Raw genomic sequence first — 18,823 nt, 5'->3', positions numbered from 1 at the left:
GACTCTCTCTCTCTCTCTCTCTATATATATATACACACATATATATATATGATCAAATTTGTTAAGTAAATTATTCAAATCTTTTACCTTCTTTCTTAAGTTCTGTTTACTCAATCTATCAATTTCTGACATATATATAGAATTTGAATAATTTAATTAATAAACTTTATCTAATATATATTTAATTTCTCTCTCAAAAAAATAAAGAGCATGTGCATTGTTTTCAAATACCAATGGAATGCCTACAAAAATTGAGCATGAATCACCTCGAATTTCAAGAAATTTTATAAGGTTTCTCATTTCATGTTTATTACCAGTGCTTCAATATGGAACATTTTATAATGATTAGTGATATGTGGATACCAAGTTATTTCAAACATCAAGTGCCAGCATTTTCTGATAAATTTCAAGTTTTTCCCCAAACAAAATAATGAATATAACACAATTTCAAGAAATTATACTATCAGCATAATTTACCTAAATTACAAAAATGGCAATACTTAAAATCATGCACATCAAACTTTTCTAGTGCAAAACGACTCCTCAAAACTTCATAATAGCCCTGGCCAGGTGTCTTGGTTGGTTGGAGTGTCATATCATGCACCAAAAGGTTGCAGGTTTGATTCCCAGTTAGGATGCATGCAGGAGGCAACCGATCAATGTTTCTTTCTCACATTGATGTTTCTCTCCTTCTCTCCCGTCCTCTCTCTATAATCAATAAACATATACTCGGGTGAGGATAAAAAATTTAAAAAGATTTCATGATAACATTAAACTATAAAATTCATTCTGGAAATATAAGAAGTTACTTTTCAAATTTTGACTTTAAGCTTTTTTTTATGTTAAAAAAATTGTGCCCTGGCTGGTGTAGCTCAGTGGACTGAGCACAGGCCTGTGAACCAAAGGGTCACTGATTCGATTCCCAGTCAGGGTACATGCCTGGGTTGTGGGCCAGGTCCCCAGTGGGGAGCATGCCAGAGGCAACCACACATTGTTGTTTCTCTCCCTCTCTCCTTGCCTTCCCCCTCTCTAAAAATAAATAAATAAAATCTTTAAAAAATTGTGAGGAGCATTTTGAGAGAAACGGAGAAAAAGAAAGAGCTTCCAATTGATGAATTCAACATGTCTGAAAATACTTGGAAAAACTTCAAGAGCAAGAATATGTTATAAACAAGTCTTTCAGCAAGATGAACACACAAGCTGTTCTTGCACTGATTTTGCACCTATAGGAGAGACATCTTGAAGAATGCTGGTTTACAGAATCTTCTGTAAGATAAAGTTGTCTACCTCCAATGACTCATCTTTTACTAGAACAATATAAAAGTCCATGTGCTTTTCTAAAATCTCATCCACTCTATCACTTAGATATCCAATTTTCAGAATGTGTTTAACATTAGTTATTCTATCTGCCATTCTTAAGTCTCCTTGGGAGTCTCCCATCAGAATTATGTTACTATTGTCTTAGTTGATTAAAATACTCTGTGTTCTTCAAGACATCATCATGTTTGTTAAATACACTAATTATATCTCCCTGAAATCCTTTCAGCACCCATTGTCATTAAAATCCATGAAATTAGATACTACTTTAACATCTTGATAATGAACACCAGCTTGATAGACAATCTTCTCTAGTACATAATCTATTTCAGACAAAAATATGAACGCAGGGATTCTCTGTTTTTGGAGATTATCAAAGACATTCTCATATCCTTCCTTGTGCATAATATCAGAATCTGCCACAACTTAAGTTTTGCTTTCTGTAAAGTCTGTTCAGCAAGTAAACCATGTGATTTAGTGTACCATTCTACCATATAAGGCAGCTATTTTCAACCTCTTCATCTCATGGCACACATAAATTAATTACTAAAATTTGGTGGCACACCATAAAATATTTTTTGTCAATCTGAAAAAATATAGGTATAAAGTTGATTAATTCACACTGGATGGCTATTGCTGTATGGGCTGTTGTCATTTTTTTTTACTTGACAGAGTAAGAGAAAAGAGGTTAGTACCTCTCACTAGTCAGGTATTGCTTATTTTAAAAATTTTTGCAGCACTCTGGTTGAAAATTACTGATATCAGGGTATACCTCTTCTACAGTAAAAACAGGATCAAATTCAGTAACATAATTTCTCCTTTAATTGCAGTAACTTTTTTAAACATTCATCTGAAATGAGCTTACAGTTGTCAATGACATTATGACATGTTCAACATCTTTTCCATTCATAGGAAAATCTACTTAGTCATATCAAAGTCTGGTGTTATCTGAAATTTGATAGCTCCTCCTTTGATAAGACCACATAATTTTTTCTACTCTTGGATTATTGATGAAAACTGATCTTTTCTATAATTCTGCATTATCTTGATGATCTTGGTCTTCCACCCCTGTCTTCTTCCTGAAGGTGAGTGTGTACTAGACCAGCACCACCTCCACAATCAGAGTGCACACACTGACCCTTGCTACCGTCCCACCAGTGTCACCCAGTCCATGGACAGAGCCTTGTGTGCCTCTCAGGCTGAAAAGAGCCCAAATTCCAAGAAATTCTTGAAAGCAGAAATCATAGTCTTGATTCTCTGATCTCAAATAAAATTAGAAATTAATAAGATAAAACATTTTTAAATGACTTTGAACAACTCTTAAAAAGGAAGTCAAAGAAAGTAAAGGCAAGTAATTAGTAACACATTAATATCAAAAATTTATTAAATAGAAAATATAACAAGTAATATTACCAGTCATTTACTTAAAAAGAACAATGAAATAGACCTTTAGCTAGTCTGATTATGATAAAAAAAGAAAAACAACAAATAAACCACATTAGGAAAGGAGACAATTATATAGATGGAAGAGATTTAACTTTTGGAGATCACAAAAGACCACTATTTCTATAAAGTGAATGATCTTGTTGGAAAATGGATACAACAAAACTTTCTTCAAAGTTTCTTTGTTATATATAACAAAGCTTTTAAAGAAAGATCAAGTATTTGAAAAGTTGAAAAACCACAGAAGAAATTTAAAAGGTAACCAAAAATTCTGCTACTAAAATGTTCCCTGGCGGCTCTGACTAGTGTGGCTCAGTAGACTGAGTGCTGGCCTGCCAACCAAAGGGTCACCGGTTCGATTCCCAGTCAGGGCACATGCCTGGATTGCAGGCCAGGTCCCCAGTAAGGGGCACGTGAGAGGCAACCACATATTGATGTGTCTCTGCCTCTCTTTCTCTCTCTCTTCCCCTCTCTCTAAAAATAAATAAATAAAATAAAATTTTTTAAATGTTCTCTGGGGGAAAATTGTGGTGACAGCATAGTTTTAAATATTTCCAAGTTTCTACAAGAAACTGAGAGAGCAACTAAGATAGAGTTAAAATTTGCAGGAGACAGAGAAATTTACTGGGTAAACTTTGGGGAGGAAAAGGTTATTTGGGAAGGAAGATTGAGTTATGCAAATGCTTTGAGGCAGAGCAGATCATGACATATCCAGAAAGTGAAAGAAAACCAAAGTGTCTTGTGTGAGCTTCATCCCTTGAGTGTGGGAGGGAATCAGCCTTGCTCCCAACCAATTGAATATTGCAAAGGTGAGAAAGATATACATGATTACATGTATGTGATTAACTGTCACAAGACTAGAACTCATTTTGTTAGAAGACTCTGTCTTTCAGGCTTTGAGGAAGCAAGCAGCCATACTGAGAAGGTCCATATGACAAGAAATAAGGGTTGCCTCCAGCCAATAGCCAGCAAGAAACTTAGATCCTCAGTCCAACAGTCAGTACATGAAAATGCACTGCTGACCAAAGGCATATGAGCTTGGGAAAGGATCCTTTCTCAGTCAAGTCACCTATGAGACTGAAATCCTGGCCAATTCCTTAATTATACCATTTTGAGACCATGAAGTTAAGGAAATGGCTAAGCCATGCAGGGACTTCTGACCCACCAAAACTGTAAGATAATAGATATGTGTTGTTTTCAGCTGTTAAGCCTGTGGTGATATTACTATGCAGGAATAAATAAATAATACATGGCCAGAAAGCTAATAATCACTCCCATGAGGGAGAGAATGATGGAAGTGATGATGTATGACTTCCAAGGCTAGGTCATAAAAGTCAATGTGGTTTCCACCATGTTCACTAAAATACTTGCCCTAGAAGCCTTCAGCCACTATGTGGGCTACCTTAAACTTGACATGTTGTGAGTAATCCAAACTAACTCATGTCGGGTGACCCCATGAAAAGGCCCTGAGACTGAAAGGAAAAACATTTTAAAATGTTCTTGAACAACTCTTAAAAAAGGAAAAAGAAAAATGCCTAGCTAGTTCTTAGTTGCACCAGGATAACACCAATTCAGCTCTAGCATCTATCTGACTACAACAGACACTGCACCAAAAGTATGCACAGTTTAGTCTGCCCTAGGTTTCTGACTCACAGAAGTTGAGAGCAACAACATTTTTTTTTTAATTTCAGGGTAAGACTTCCAGTCAACATAGCAAAATAGGTAAATGCCCTGCACACCTCCTTCAACAATCACATCAAAATTACAAATAAATTATGGAACAACCACCCTGGAGAACCACCTGATGACTAGCTAAACAGAACTCCTACAACTAGGAGTGTAAACAGGAAGCCATATGGAGACTGGTAGAAGGGGTCAAGACACAAAACAGGGTGGTTCCACACCCATGTTTGGCAGTTTAGAATCAGGAGTGATACCTTGGCTGCAGAGGTCCCCCTGAGAATCAAGGGGTCCTAGCCCCACACCAGGGTTCCCCACCTGGACCACCAGTGCTGAAAAGAGGAGTCTCCACAATATCTGGCTGTGAAGATCACCAGGGATTCAGTCCAGGTGAGACAGAGGGCTTCTAGAGAACCAGGCATACTCTTAAAGGGCCCAAACACAAACTCACTCACACTCACCCAGGACTCTAGCAAAGGAAGAGCGACTCAAAAAAGTGCTGGGGATCTATGGGGAGAGAGTGAATTCACTGGCTTGAGGGCTAAAGGGGCAGCTTTCTCTGGGATTAAACTACTAGCAAATGCCATTGTTCTGTTGTTGAGCCCTCCACCCACCCAATCTGTAGGCACAGGAGAGCACCAAATGTGAGTCTCCATTAATCTGGCTGACAACCCTCACCCCACCATAATGATTCCCTGAAACCCCCAACCTACCCAACACACATTCCTGAGTAAACCTCTTTTAGTGGCTGTTCCACACAAGTGGCTACCCTCAGCCCAGGCTTCAGATTTCCCTAAAATTTGGCAAAGTTCAACAAACCCCTAATAAGCGGTGGCTGATCTCAGCACACCCTATACCTCTTGCTCTGTGGTCACAAGAGTGGCACTAGTGGCAGCCAGCGTCCATTGGTTCAAAGCATAGCTTCTTCCAGGTGCCCCCAAGCCCAGCACAGGCAGCTACAAACAGCGTATCATTTTGTAGCTCCTACCAAGTGGCCCCTGGCTGGACACAGGCAGCTGTTGACCTGGGCCTACATGGAACCCTTCCTAAGAAGCCCTGAAACCAAAATACCTGGTGGCTAGCTTCAGACCAAGCCAGAGCACCACCCAATTAACACCACAAAAAACACACACAAAGGGTGGACTTGGCAGGCACCAAGCCCTGCTAAAGAGAATCCCACTCTGTGCAGTCAGTCAGTCCTGCAATATAACTCATTCACTATAGTCAAAACCAGTCCACAGAGCCAATCAACCTGAGGTTTAATCCCAACCACTGACATGCCAATAGCAGTCAAGGCCCAACTACAACAGGAGGTCACACACCACCCACAGAAATGACACACCTAGAATACCCCCTCAGGTGACCAGGGAGACTGTTCCAATGGACGCCTAATACAAAAAGCCACCCAGCCAAGACCAGTAGACATAACAGACCTACCTGATACACTGAAAGAAATACAGGGAGACAATCAAAATGATGAGAAAAATAAATGTGTTCCAAATCAAAGAACTGAACTAAGCTGCATAAAAAGAAGTAAACAACATGGAGAAAGCAATCTATCAGATGCAGAGCTCAAAACACTGGTGATAAGGCTAGTCAACAAACTTAGAAAATAAGTGAAACTCAGTGAAAACTTATACAACAATGTATAAGAACCAGCCAAAAATGAAGATTACAATAACTGAAATGAAAAATACATTACATTAAATCACAATCAGGTTAGATGAAGCAGAGGACCAAATCAGCGATTTAGAAGACAAGATAGCAGAAAACACCCAATTAGAACAGCAAACAAACAAACAAAGCATTAAAAATGAGAATAATTTAAGAGAATGCTGGGACACCATCAAGCATACCAACATTCCCATCCTAGGGGTACCAGAAGAAGAAGAGAAAGTGCAAAGAATTGAAAATCTATTTGGGAAATAATGACTGAAAAATTCCCCAACCTGACAAAGGAAATAGACATACAAGTTCAGAAAGTACAGAGAGTCCCAAACAAGATGAATCCAAAGAGGCCCATACAAGAACACATTATAATTAAAATGCCAAAGCTTAAAGAGACAAAATTTTAAAAGCAACAAGAAAAAGACAGGTAGTTATCCACAAAGGAACTTTCATAAGACTGTTAGCTTATTTCTCATCAGAAACTCTGCAGACCAGAAGGGGCTAGTATAAAATATTCAAAGTGATGAAATCAAGAATATTCAAATCAAGACTACCCAGCAAGGCTCAAATTAGAATCAAAGGAGAAATAAAGAGCTTCCTAGACAATACGAAGCTAAAGGAATTCATCACCACCAAACTAATATTATAAAAAATATTAAAGGAACTACTTAAAGAGGAAGAAGAAAAACAGAAGGAGATAAAAAATATGAATAAGAACAGGAAGTCAAAAATATGAGTTAGAAAATATTATGATGAAAAATTTCCACTGAAAAAGGCAAACTATAATAAAAGCAGTGGATCAACCAACTATAAAGCTAGTAAAAAGGTTAAAAGGTAAAAGGAGAAATATCATGTGTACTTCCAACAGTGAATTAAGGGGTACACACAAATACACACACAAAAGAAGTAAAAAAAATGACAAAAACATAAAAGTGTGGGGGTGAGTAAAAAGAGTAGTGATTATAGAATGTGTTGGAACTTAAGCTGACATCAATATACCATACCTATAAAAACAGCTTGAGATATATAAAGCACATGATAACTACGAACCCAGTATCTACAATAATATATAAGAAATAAAGAAAAAGAAATCCAAAACATAACATTATATATATTCATCAACATATAAGAGCATAAAACAATAAAAACAAAATGGAGAACTACAAAAACAATCAGAAAATAATTAACAAAATGGCAACAACTAAATACCTATTGATAATTACTTTAAATGTAAATGGACTAAATGCTTCAATCAAAAGGCATAAGGCATCTGAATGAGTAAGAAAATAAGGCTTGTACATATTCTGCCTAAAAAAGATCCATTTCAGATTTAAAGACACACAAAGACTGAAAGTAAAGGGATGGAAAGATATTTCATGCAACTGATATTTTTTAAAAAGCTGGGGTAGCAAGTGACACTTACATCAGACAAAATAGACTTTAAAACAAAAAGCCATAACAAGAGACAAGAAAAGACATTCCAAAATGATAAAGGGATCAATCCAACAAGAAGATATAACCCTTGTAAATATTTATACACCCAACATAGGAGAATCTAAATGTATTAATCAAATATTAACAGACATAAAGGAAGAGATCAACAGTAATACAGTCACAGCAAAAAATTGAAAACCCCATTGACATCAATGGATAGATCACCCAAACAGAAAATCATCTAAATGACACATGAGACCACATGAAATTAGTTGATATTTTTAGAACATGTCACCCCAAAGCAACAGAATACATATTCTTTTCAAATGCACATGGGTTATTTTCCAGGATAGACCATCTTAGGTCACAAAATAGTCTCAATGAGGTTAAGAAGATTAAAATTATATCAAGCATCTTCTCCAATCTCAATGGTATGAAACTAGAAAACAATTACAAGAAGAAAACTGAAAATCAGACAAACACTTAGAGGCTAAATAACTGCTACTAAACAAAGGATAGGTTAACCATGAGATCAAATAAGAAATCAAAAGATCATTTGAGAAACATTAAAATAAAAACACAACAACCCCAAATCTGTGGGACACAGCCACAACAGTTCTAAGAGAGAAATTCATACCAATACAGGCCTACCTTAAGAAACAAGGAAAATCTTAAACAATTTAAATTTATACCTAAAGAAATAGAAAAAGAACAACAAACAAAGCCTAAAGTGAGTAAAAGAGAGGAAATAATAAAGACCAGAGAGGAAATAAATGAAAGAGAAGGTATAAAAGAAAACAATAAAAAGATCAATTGAAGAACAACTAGTTCTTTGAAATGGTAAAATAAATAAATATAAATAAATAAATCTTTAACAAACTCATTCAGAAAAACAGAGATAACCCAAACAAATAAAATCAGAATGAAAGAAAAGAAGTGACAATTGACACCACAGAAATACAAAGATTATAAGAAAATACAAAAAACTATGCCAACAAATTGGACAATCTAGAAATAATGGATAAATTTTTAGAAATACAGTATCTTCAAGTCTAAATAAACAAGAATCAGAAAATCTGAATTGACCAATAACTATTAACAAAATCAAATCAGTAATCAAAAAATTCCCCAAAACAAACTTCTGGGTCAGATGACTTCACAGGTGAATTCTACCAAATATTCAACAAGTTAACAACTACCCTTCAGAAACTATTCCAAAAAAAGTAAAGAGGAGTGAAGGCTCCCAAGCTCATTTATGAGGCCAACACTACTCTGATATCAAACCCAAAGACATTACAAGATAAGAATATAGGTCAATATCCCTGATGAACATAGATACAAACTTTCTCAACAAAAGATTAACAAACTAAATTCAGCAATACATTATAAAGATCATACACCATGGTCAAGTGGAATTTATTCCTAGAATGCAAGGTTTGTTCAATATCTACAAATCAATTAACATGATGCAAAATAAACAAAATTAAAATCATATAATCATATCAATAGATGCAGAAAAAGCATTTTACAAAATCTAGCATGTATTTATGATTAAAACACTCAGCAAAATGGGAATAGAGGGAGCATATCTCAACATAATAAAACCATATATGATAAACCTACAGTTAGCATCATAATCAACAAGGAAAAGTTAAATGCCTTTTCCTCAAGATCAGGAACAAGACAAGGTTCCATTTTCACCACTTTTGTTCAACAGAGTATTGGAAGTCCTAGGCACAATCATCAGACAGGAAAAAAATAAATAAAAAGCATCCAAATTGGAAAAGTAAAAGTAAAATGATCATTATTTGCAAATGACATGATATTATATATAAAGAACTCTAAAGATTCCACCAAAAAAACTATTAGAACTGATAAACAAATTCAATAAAGTAGCAGGATACAAAATTAATATTCAGAAGTTGGTTGCATTTTTACACACCAATAACAAATTATTAGAATGAGAAATTAAGAAAACAATCCCATTTACAATTGCACCAAAAAATAACTAAGAAAAAATTTAACAAAGGAGAGCCCTGTCCAGTGTGGCTCAGGTGGTTGGGTGTCATCATCCCACAAAGCAAAAGGTCACCAGTTTGATTCCAGGTCAGGGCACATGCCTGGGATGCAGGCCCAGTCCCTAGTTGGGGTGTGTGTGAGAGGTAACAAATTGATTTTCTTCTTGCACATTAATGTTCTTTCCTCTCTTTCTCCCTCCTTTCCCCTCTCTCTAAAAATTAATAAATAAAATCTTTTAAAAATTTTACCTAAGGAGATAAAAGACCTGTACTCAAAAACTGTAAGATATTGAAGAACGAAACTCAAAAGATACAACTAAATGGAAGCATATACCATTCTTATAGATAAGAAGAATCAACATCATTAAAATGTCCGTACTACCTGAAACAATCTGTAGATTCAATACAATCCCTATCAAAATACTAATAGCACTTTTCACCAAACTAAAACAAATAATCCTAAAATTTATATAGAACCAAAAAAAGACCCTGAGTAGTCAAAACAATCTTGAGAAAGGAGAACAAAGTTAGATGTATCACATTACTGATATCAAACTATACTGTAAAACTATAGTAATCAAAACAGCATGATACTGACATAAAAAAATGACAAATAAATTGACAGAACAGAACAGAGAGCCCAGAAATAAACCCACACTTATATGGTCAAATTAATCTATGACAAAAGAGACAAGAATACACACTGGGGTAAAAACAGTCTCTTCAATAAATTGTGTTGAGAAAACTGGAAAGACACATGCTTTCTTACACCACATACAAGAATAAACTCAAAATGAATTAAAGACTTAATGTAATATCTGTGAGATCTAGATGAAACTTCTAGAGGAAAACATAGGCAATAAACTCTTTTATGTTGTCTTTAATAAATTTTTCTGCAGTATGTTTCCTCAGGCAAGGAAAACAAAAGAAAAAATAAACAAATGGGACAACATCAAACTAAAAAGGTCTTGCACAGCAAAGGAAACCATCAACAAAGTGAAATGACAACCCACTGACTGGAATAAAATACCCACCAATGATACACCTGATAAGAAGTTAATACCCAAAAGATATTATACAAAGAACTCAATGTAACAACAAAAAAATGAACAATTCAGTTAAACAATGGGCAGATCTAAATAAACATTTCTCCAAAGAGGACATAAAGATGACCAATAGACATATGAAAAGATGCTCAACATCACTAATGATCAAAGATATGCAAATTAAAACCACAATGAGATATCAGCTCACATCTGTCAGAGTGGCTATCATCAATAAATCAAATTGAAAGTGTTGGTGAGGACGTGGAGAAAAGGAAACCCTCATGAGTGAGATTGCCACTATGGAAAATAGTATGGAGTTTCCTCAACAAATTAAAAATAGAATTACCAAATAACCCAGAAATACCACTTCTGAGTATTTATCCCAAAAGATCTGAAATAGTAAATTTGAAAAAATATATGCATCCTTATGTTAACTGCAACATTTACAATAGCCAAGCTATGTAAGCACCCTAAGTGCCCATACATAGATGGAAGGATAAAGAAGATGTGATATATAATGTAATGTTATTCAGCCACACAGAAGGCTGAAGTCTTATCATTTTCAACACAGATGGACCTAGAGTGTATTATGTTAAGTGAAATAAGTCAGACAGAGAAAGAAAACAAATACCATATCATTTCACTGACTTGTGGAATCTAAAAAACAAAATAAACAAACAAATAAAATAGACTCATAGATACAGACAACGAACTGATGATTGCCAAATGGGAGGGGGATTGGAGAGTTGGGTAAGAAAGGGTAAAGGATACATGGCTTGTGTAGCTCAGTGGATTGAGTGTGGGCTGCAAAACAAAAGGTTGCCCGTTTAATTCCCAGTCAGGGCACATGCCTGAGTTACAGGCCAGGCCCCCCAGTAAGGGGCACATGAAAGGGAACCACATATTGATGTTTCTCTCCCTTCCTCTTTTTCTCCTTCCCTTCCCCTCCCCCTCAAAATAAACCAAATCTTGAAAAAAGAAAGGGTGAAGGATATAGAGGTACAAATTGGCAGTTATATAATAGGGACATGATGTACAGCATAGGAAATATAGTCAATAATATAGTAATAACTGTATGGTGCCAGGTGAGTTCTAGACTTATTGGGGATCACCCTGTAAATTATGTAAATGTCCAACCACTGTTTCCAACCATGGTGCTATACACCTAAAACTAATATTAAATGTCAACTTTAATTGAACATGTTTTTTAATTTTTCAATAAACTTTATGGAAAATTTTTATGCAGCATGGATAACCCAAACAGGAAATAATAATAAAACTTACTGCTCTAAATTGGAGGATATTAGAAAATTAACTGATTATTTTGAAAAGTAGCACATAAAAAGAAAGAATTGAATATTTTATCTACTTTTCTTGTGCAAGCTTGAAATTGGTACCCAGATACCCAAATAGTTCATGATGGGAAGTTTATCCTTACAGACATATTGTTACTAAATGATGAAAAGAAGTGATAGAGTGTACCATTGTATAACCTCAAATAAATTAATAGATCTAAACATTAAGCATCAATGGCATCCAACATCACAGGAGTGACAACTAGACATTTGTGCCTCCTTATGCTTCCTCACATACTACTTATGAGTAATCTTGAAAAAAAAAATTAAACATCTAGGGATCAAGCCTCTTGATTTATAGGAACTATTTACAGGAAATACAGAGTCCAGAGGAAGATGTGAAACTATACTATTGGGTCGCAGTCAGCAAAATCCAGACCTACAGTGTCCAGTACTATAACCTGTAAACACATATGGTAATTGAGCACCTGAAATGTGGCTAATCAAAATTAAGATGGGATATATGTGTAAAATAAATACATACTACACTGGTATCGAAAAATGTAAAATATCTTATTAATACATTTTATATTGATTATATGTTAACATGATAATATTTTGAATATATTAGGTTAAATAAATGTATTATTTAAATAAATTTTACTGGTCTATTCTTACTCTTTTTTATTGTTGTTACTAGAAAATTTAGTTACATATGTGGCTCTGTTTATTTCTGTTGTATAACACTGATTCAGACCATAGTAAACTACATAACTACCTAATATTTTTAACAAGTAAACTGCAAGAAAAGATACAAAAAAACCCATATATAAAAACAGACTTTAAACTATATCAGCCAATTGCAATATGTGATTTTGCATTCATCAAATTTGTGATTCACAAATTGTAAAAGATGATTTATGAAGCACTTGGAAATTTAAGCACTGATTTGATTAAGAATTGTTATATTTTTCTTTGATAATGATCTTTGCAGATGTTTTCAAAGAGTATTTATCTCTTAGAGATCTATATTGTAATATTTACAACTGAAATGGTACAGTATCTAGGATTTGCTTCAAAGTAATATTTAAAATAGTAGGCTTAACAAGAATAACCTTGAGTTGATAATTATTGAAGCTGTGTGACATGTGTGTCAGGTTTCATTATGTTATACTTCTATTTTGGTAAATGTTTGAAATTCTCAATAATAAAAAGTTATTTCAAAGAAATGAATAAAAGAAAGCACTAAGCCAAACTCTTTTACAGAAAAATCCTAACAAGGAACTGTTGTGTTGTATAAACTTTCCCAGAAAATAAGGAAAGATACAAAGCCTCTCAATTCATTCTGTGAGACTAGTATAATTCTAATGTTAAAACCAGAAGAAGGTGGAGCTAGAGATAAAGAAAACTCTAGGAAATCCTTGAGAAAGTATTGGCAAACTTCATCCAGCAATACATTAAGAAGATCATACACCAGATCAAGTGGGATTCATCCCAGGGATGCCAGGATGGTACAATATTCACAATCAATAAATGTAATACATCACATAAACAAAAGCAAAGACAAAAATCACATGATCATATCAATAGATGTGGAAAAAGCATTTGATAAGGTACAGCACCCATTTATGATAAAAAACAAAGAGCAGAGTGGGAAAAGAGGGAGCATTCCTCAACATAATAAAGGCCACATACAAGAGATCTACAGCCAACATCACACTCAATGGGCAAAAAATAAAAGTTTTCCAACTAAGATCTAGAACAAGACAAGGATGTCCACTTTCACCACTCCTGTTCAACATACTATTGAAAGTCCTAGCCACAGTGATCAGAAGAGAAAAAGAAATAAAAGGCATCCAAGTTGGAAAGGAGGAAGCAAAACTGTCATTGTTTGCAAATGACATGATAGTGTACATAAAAATCCTATAGATGACACCAAAAATCTACTCAACCTAGTTAGTGAATTTGGCAAAACAGCAGGACACAAAGTCAATATCCAGAAATCAAAGGCATTTTTGTACACCAACAATGAAATATCAGAAACAGAAATCAGGAAAAAAATACCACTTCATACAGCAGCAAGAAAAATAAAGTACCTAGGAATAAACCTAACCAAGGAGGTAAAATACCTGTATTCAGGAAACTATACAATACTGAAGAAAGAAATTAAGAAGACACGACAAAGGAAGCATGTACCATATTCATGGATTGGAAGAATTAATATCATCAAAATGTCCATACTACCCAAAGCAATTTACAGATTTAACACAATCCCTATTAAAGTACCAATGACATATTTCACAGATATATAACAAACATTTCAAAAATTTATACGGAACCTTAATGACCATGAATAGACACAATTCTGAGAAAGAACAAAGTAGGAGGAGTCACAATACCTGATATCAAAATGCATTAAAAGCCACTGTTATCAAAACACCTGGTACTAGCACAAGAACAGGCACACAGACCAATGAAACAGAATAGAAAGCCCAGAAATGAACCCAAGTCTACGGTCAATCAATATTCAACAAAGGGGGCAGGAGCATAAAATGGAGTAAAAATAGCCTCTTCAACAAATGGTGCTGGGAGATCTGGACAACTACATGCAAAAAAATGAAACTCGATCACCCACTTATGCCATACACAACAATAAATTCAAGGTGGATAAAAGAGTTAAATATAAGTCGTGACACTATAAAAGTCCTAGAAGAAAACAGCAGCAGGAAATCTCAGACATTCCACACAGAAATATTTTCACTGATATGTCCCCTAGAGCAAGGGACATAAAGGAAAGAATATCGGACCTCATCAAATTAAAAAGCTTCTACATGGCTAAAGAAAATGGTATTAAAATGAAAAGAAAACCAACTATATGGGAAAACATACTTGCCAATGATACCTTGGACAAGGGTTTGATCTCCAAAATATATAAAGAACTCACAAGACTCCACTCCAGGAAGATAAAGAACCCATTTACAAAGTGGGCAAAAGACTTGAACAGACACTTCTCTAGGGAGGACATACAGAGGGCACAGATACATATGAAAAGATGCTTAGCACCACTGGCCATGAGAGAGATGCAAATTAAAACCACAATGAGATCACTTCACAGCAATGAGAATGGCCGTCATAAAGAAATCAACAAACAATAGGTGTTGAAGAGAATGCGGAGAAAAGGGAACCCTAGTGCACTGTTGGTGGGATTGCAGACTGGTGCAGCCACTGTGGAAAACAGTATGGAATTTCCTCAGAAAACTGAAAATGGAACTGCCTTTTAACCCACAATTCCACTGCTGGGATTATATCCTAAGAACCCTGAAACACCAATCCAAAAGAACCTATGCACCCCAATGTTCATAGCAGCACAATTTACAATAGCCAAGTGCTGGAAACAACCTAGGTGCCCATCAGTAAATGAGTGGATCCCAAAACTATGGTACATTTACACAATGGAATACTACTCAGCAGAAAGAAGGAGCTCCTACCCTTTGTGACAGCGTGGATGGAACGCTAAGTGAATTAAGCCAAGCAGTGAAGGACTCACAATACCATATGATCTCACCTTTAAGTGGAACCTAGTCAACAAAACAAACAAGCAAGCAAAATATAACCAGAGACATTGAAATTAAGAACAAACTGACAGTAACCAGAGGGGAGATAAGAGGGGATAATGGGGGGGAAAGCATGAAGGGTTTTCAGGAACAACTATAAAGGACACATGGACAAAGCCAAGGGGTGGGGGGGGTTGAATCAAAGGAGGGATGTGAGGATGGCTGGAGTTGGGGGAGAAAGGGGGAAGAAAGGCAAAAAACTGTACTTGAACACCAATAAAATTAGAAATTGCAAAAAAAATTGGTGAATTTTTTGCAGCCATTTAAAATTTGAAGATGGAAGTAAATACACAATATTTTTAGCATATTATTCTTTATTATTTCAAGAAAGGTAAAAACACAACTGAAGCACACAAAAAGATTTGTTCAGTGTATGGAGAAGGTACTGTGACTGATCAAATGTGTCAAAAGTTGTTTGTGAAGTTTCATGTTGGGGATTTCTTACTGGAAGATGCTCCACAGTAGGGTAGACCAGTTGAAGTTGATAGCGATCAAATCAAGACATTGAGAGCAATCAACATTATGCTGTGGATGAGACAGTGGATATTCAAAATATCCAACTCAATAATGTTATTGGTGAAAATGAAAAATGTGTCTTAATTTATGGAAAAAAATACAGACTTTTTGGTCAACCCAATAATGATTATAACACCAAAAGCTGAAGAGACAGCTTACAACTGTGCTGGTGGAAGACTTGGAAAATGACCAACCCCACATCAAGAACAAGGTTCAAATGTCACTAGTGTAAAATGAAACTGCACTGTAACTTACCTCGGACACTGAAATGGTACATGTGGAATTTGTCACTGTTTTCTGATACTATCCAAGTAGAGGGTGCACTGATTCTAGAAGACCAATAGCCCTAACTTTGACAGAAATAACCTAAGAATAAAGAAAGCTAATTTTCAAGACTTAGATGGCTAAATGGAGGTATCTTTTGAGAAAATCTAACACCCAGTGTCTTATTCTGTATCTGCCAAACAAATTATGGATACGTAAACTGGTTTTCAGAAGGAACCTGATATACAGGTAACACAATCCCACTTTCAAGTCAGGTTTATTTCACACAGCAGTTATTTACATTTTCCCACAAAGAAACCAATGTATGGCTTCTCCATTTAGTTAATGTTTTGCAGTCCTCTATAGCTTGATCACCTTTGAGCAACCTGACAATTTTTTCTGGACCAGTATCTGTGGGACATCCGGTCCACGAGCCCAACTTGAGAATTCTGAATTTCAGAGAAGACCACAAGGATTCCTCTTTGCATGAGGAACCTCTTTTCCTCATACAAAAATGGGGAAAAGCTTTTTGGGGTTTATAGTTGGCCCCAGGATATTATGATTAACACCTCTAGAAAGATGAGATCCAAAATGTTCCTTGTCTTTGATTGACAGGTGTTTCAGAGAAACAGAAAATTTACCACTGGGAAAGAAAGCAATGCCTAGCCCAGACTCAGATAAAATTTAAGGTAGATAACAGGTGGTTTCTTCTGGGAACTACAGTCAAGTTCCATGGCAGACAGACTATGGTTAGACTTTCTTTGGAGAAAACATTCTCTCACCCTGATGTCTGACAGAAAAACAAGAGGAATAATGATTAAATGAAGAAAATAAACTTCTTTTTCTTTTCTGGTGTTATTAGCCAATATCTGTGAACTACAACCATTGGGTCTGCCAGCTTATATAGCCACACAGACAGAGTTTGGTAAAATAAGGAAAGAAAGTAGTAAAGATGGAAGTTGGAGACCTCTTTTTCTGGACTAGGGAAGAGATAAACTAGAAACTAGTGCCATTTCTGGAACTAGAAAAGGGAAGGTTTTTTTGTTTGTTTTGTTTCTTAAGATGAGAGAAATTTAAATATGTTTACATGCTAAGGAGAAGTCAGGAGAAAGCGGGTGTTTGAAGGTTCACAAGAAAGGAGGGGTGATGACTAATGAACAGGACATAAGATAGGTGGGGAGGGGGGCGAGAAGATGTGGGATGGATGAGAGCACAGGTGAGAAAGATTAACCTGGGGCAGAAGGAGGGATACGTCTTTCCCTGAGCCTGGAGAAAAAAAGAAAAAAACATGTGGATGTCTGTATCTGTCAAGATAAACTTTGTCATGCTGTCATGATAATCTCCAAAATCTCCATGGCTTACAACAAGAAAGGTTTATTTCTCACTCACACTACTACATGGCCAGTGCAGGTTGGCTCTGATTCAGTTCTGTGTTGTCCACATTTCAGGATTTAGGAATGTAACTCAGCCCCTACCTGGAATACTGTAGTCTTTGTGACAGAAGAAAAAGAGAGAATGGCAAGCCATGCATGAGCCCTTGAAGCTTCTGATGGGAAATGATGTACATCACATCAGTTCACATTTCATGGCTAAAGCAACTCCCATGATCATGCCTGAGTTCAATAGAACAGTGACATGGGACAGGAAGAATGAATATGGATGAACAATACAATAGAGAGGGCCTTTGAATATGGACAAACAATGCAGTCTATCACAAGGCCCATCCTGCTTTTGTTGGTGATAGAAGTTACCTCTTCATTCATTCAATAAATATTTACCCAAACTCTATGCTTGCCTTAACCCAGTCTCTGAATATTACTGATCTGCTTTCTTTCACTACAGAATTTCTAGAATTTTATATAAGTGAAATTATACAGCATGTAGTCCTTCATATTTAGCTCTCTCAAGGAAACCAGTCTTAATGTTGAGGCTATGAAAACAATGTATAGGTTAAAAGGGCAAGGAAAGTAGTAAGGTTTAGCAGTCTATGAGTGCCCACTTACTTTGGTTTCATCCTAAGTAGTAATTCCCCAGAAAAAGTCGAGTTTTATGTGCTAGTTATATTTTTCTAAAACCTATTAAAATAATTATTAAAGTTAAAAGTGTTTATCTGAGTGCCACCGATACACATCTCAAATAAGCAAGCCTCACATAGAAAAATATTTCATATTAAAAGACCATGACAATTTTTTATACTTCTAACATTCTCATTCTCCATTGTTTTTGGTCATTGAGTCTTAAACAAAGTGGCCATCAGCAAAATTTATAAGTAATTATAACACTCAAATCTCCACACATAGCATCATAACATGTACTTTACATACTAATATGTAACATGTTTACTTTTAAAGATGAACTCAAACCTTTTCTTTTTGCTTTCTACCTTTATTTACCATTTTATTTGGTTGGGATTAGAAAAATTTATGTTTGGATATAATAGAAACCCAAACCACAACTAATAAAGGTGGGGAAATTAAGACTTGCTATGCGGTATACATAGATTGGGAAGACTTTCTGCAGAATATGAG

At 35.5% G+C, this 18,823-nt stretch overlaps 1 pseudogene; it reads right to left on the bottom strand.

Annotated features, from left to right (window-relative positions):
• Positions 1 to 1,242: 1,242 nt before the first annotated feature.
• Positions 1,243 to 1,901, bottom strand: LOC114507999 (annotated as a pseudogene).
• Between the last annotated feature and the right edge of the window lie 16,922 nt (positions 1,902 to 18,823).

The sequence above is a fragment of the Phyllostomus discolor genome, chromosome 10 (genome assembly GCF_004126475.2).
Source record: "Phyllostomus discolor isolate MPI-MPIP mPhyDis1 chromosome 10, mPhyDis1.pri.v3, whole genome shotgun sequence".
Classification (NCBI taxonomy): Eukaryota; Metazoa; Chordata; class Mammalia; order Chiroptera; family Phyllostomidae; genus Phyllostomus; species Phyllostomus discolor.
The sequence above is the reverse complement of the archived record's forward strand: the minus strand, read 5'-3'. Positions and strand labels throughout refer to the sequence as shown.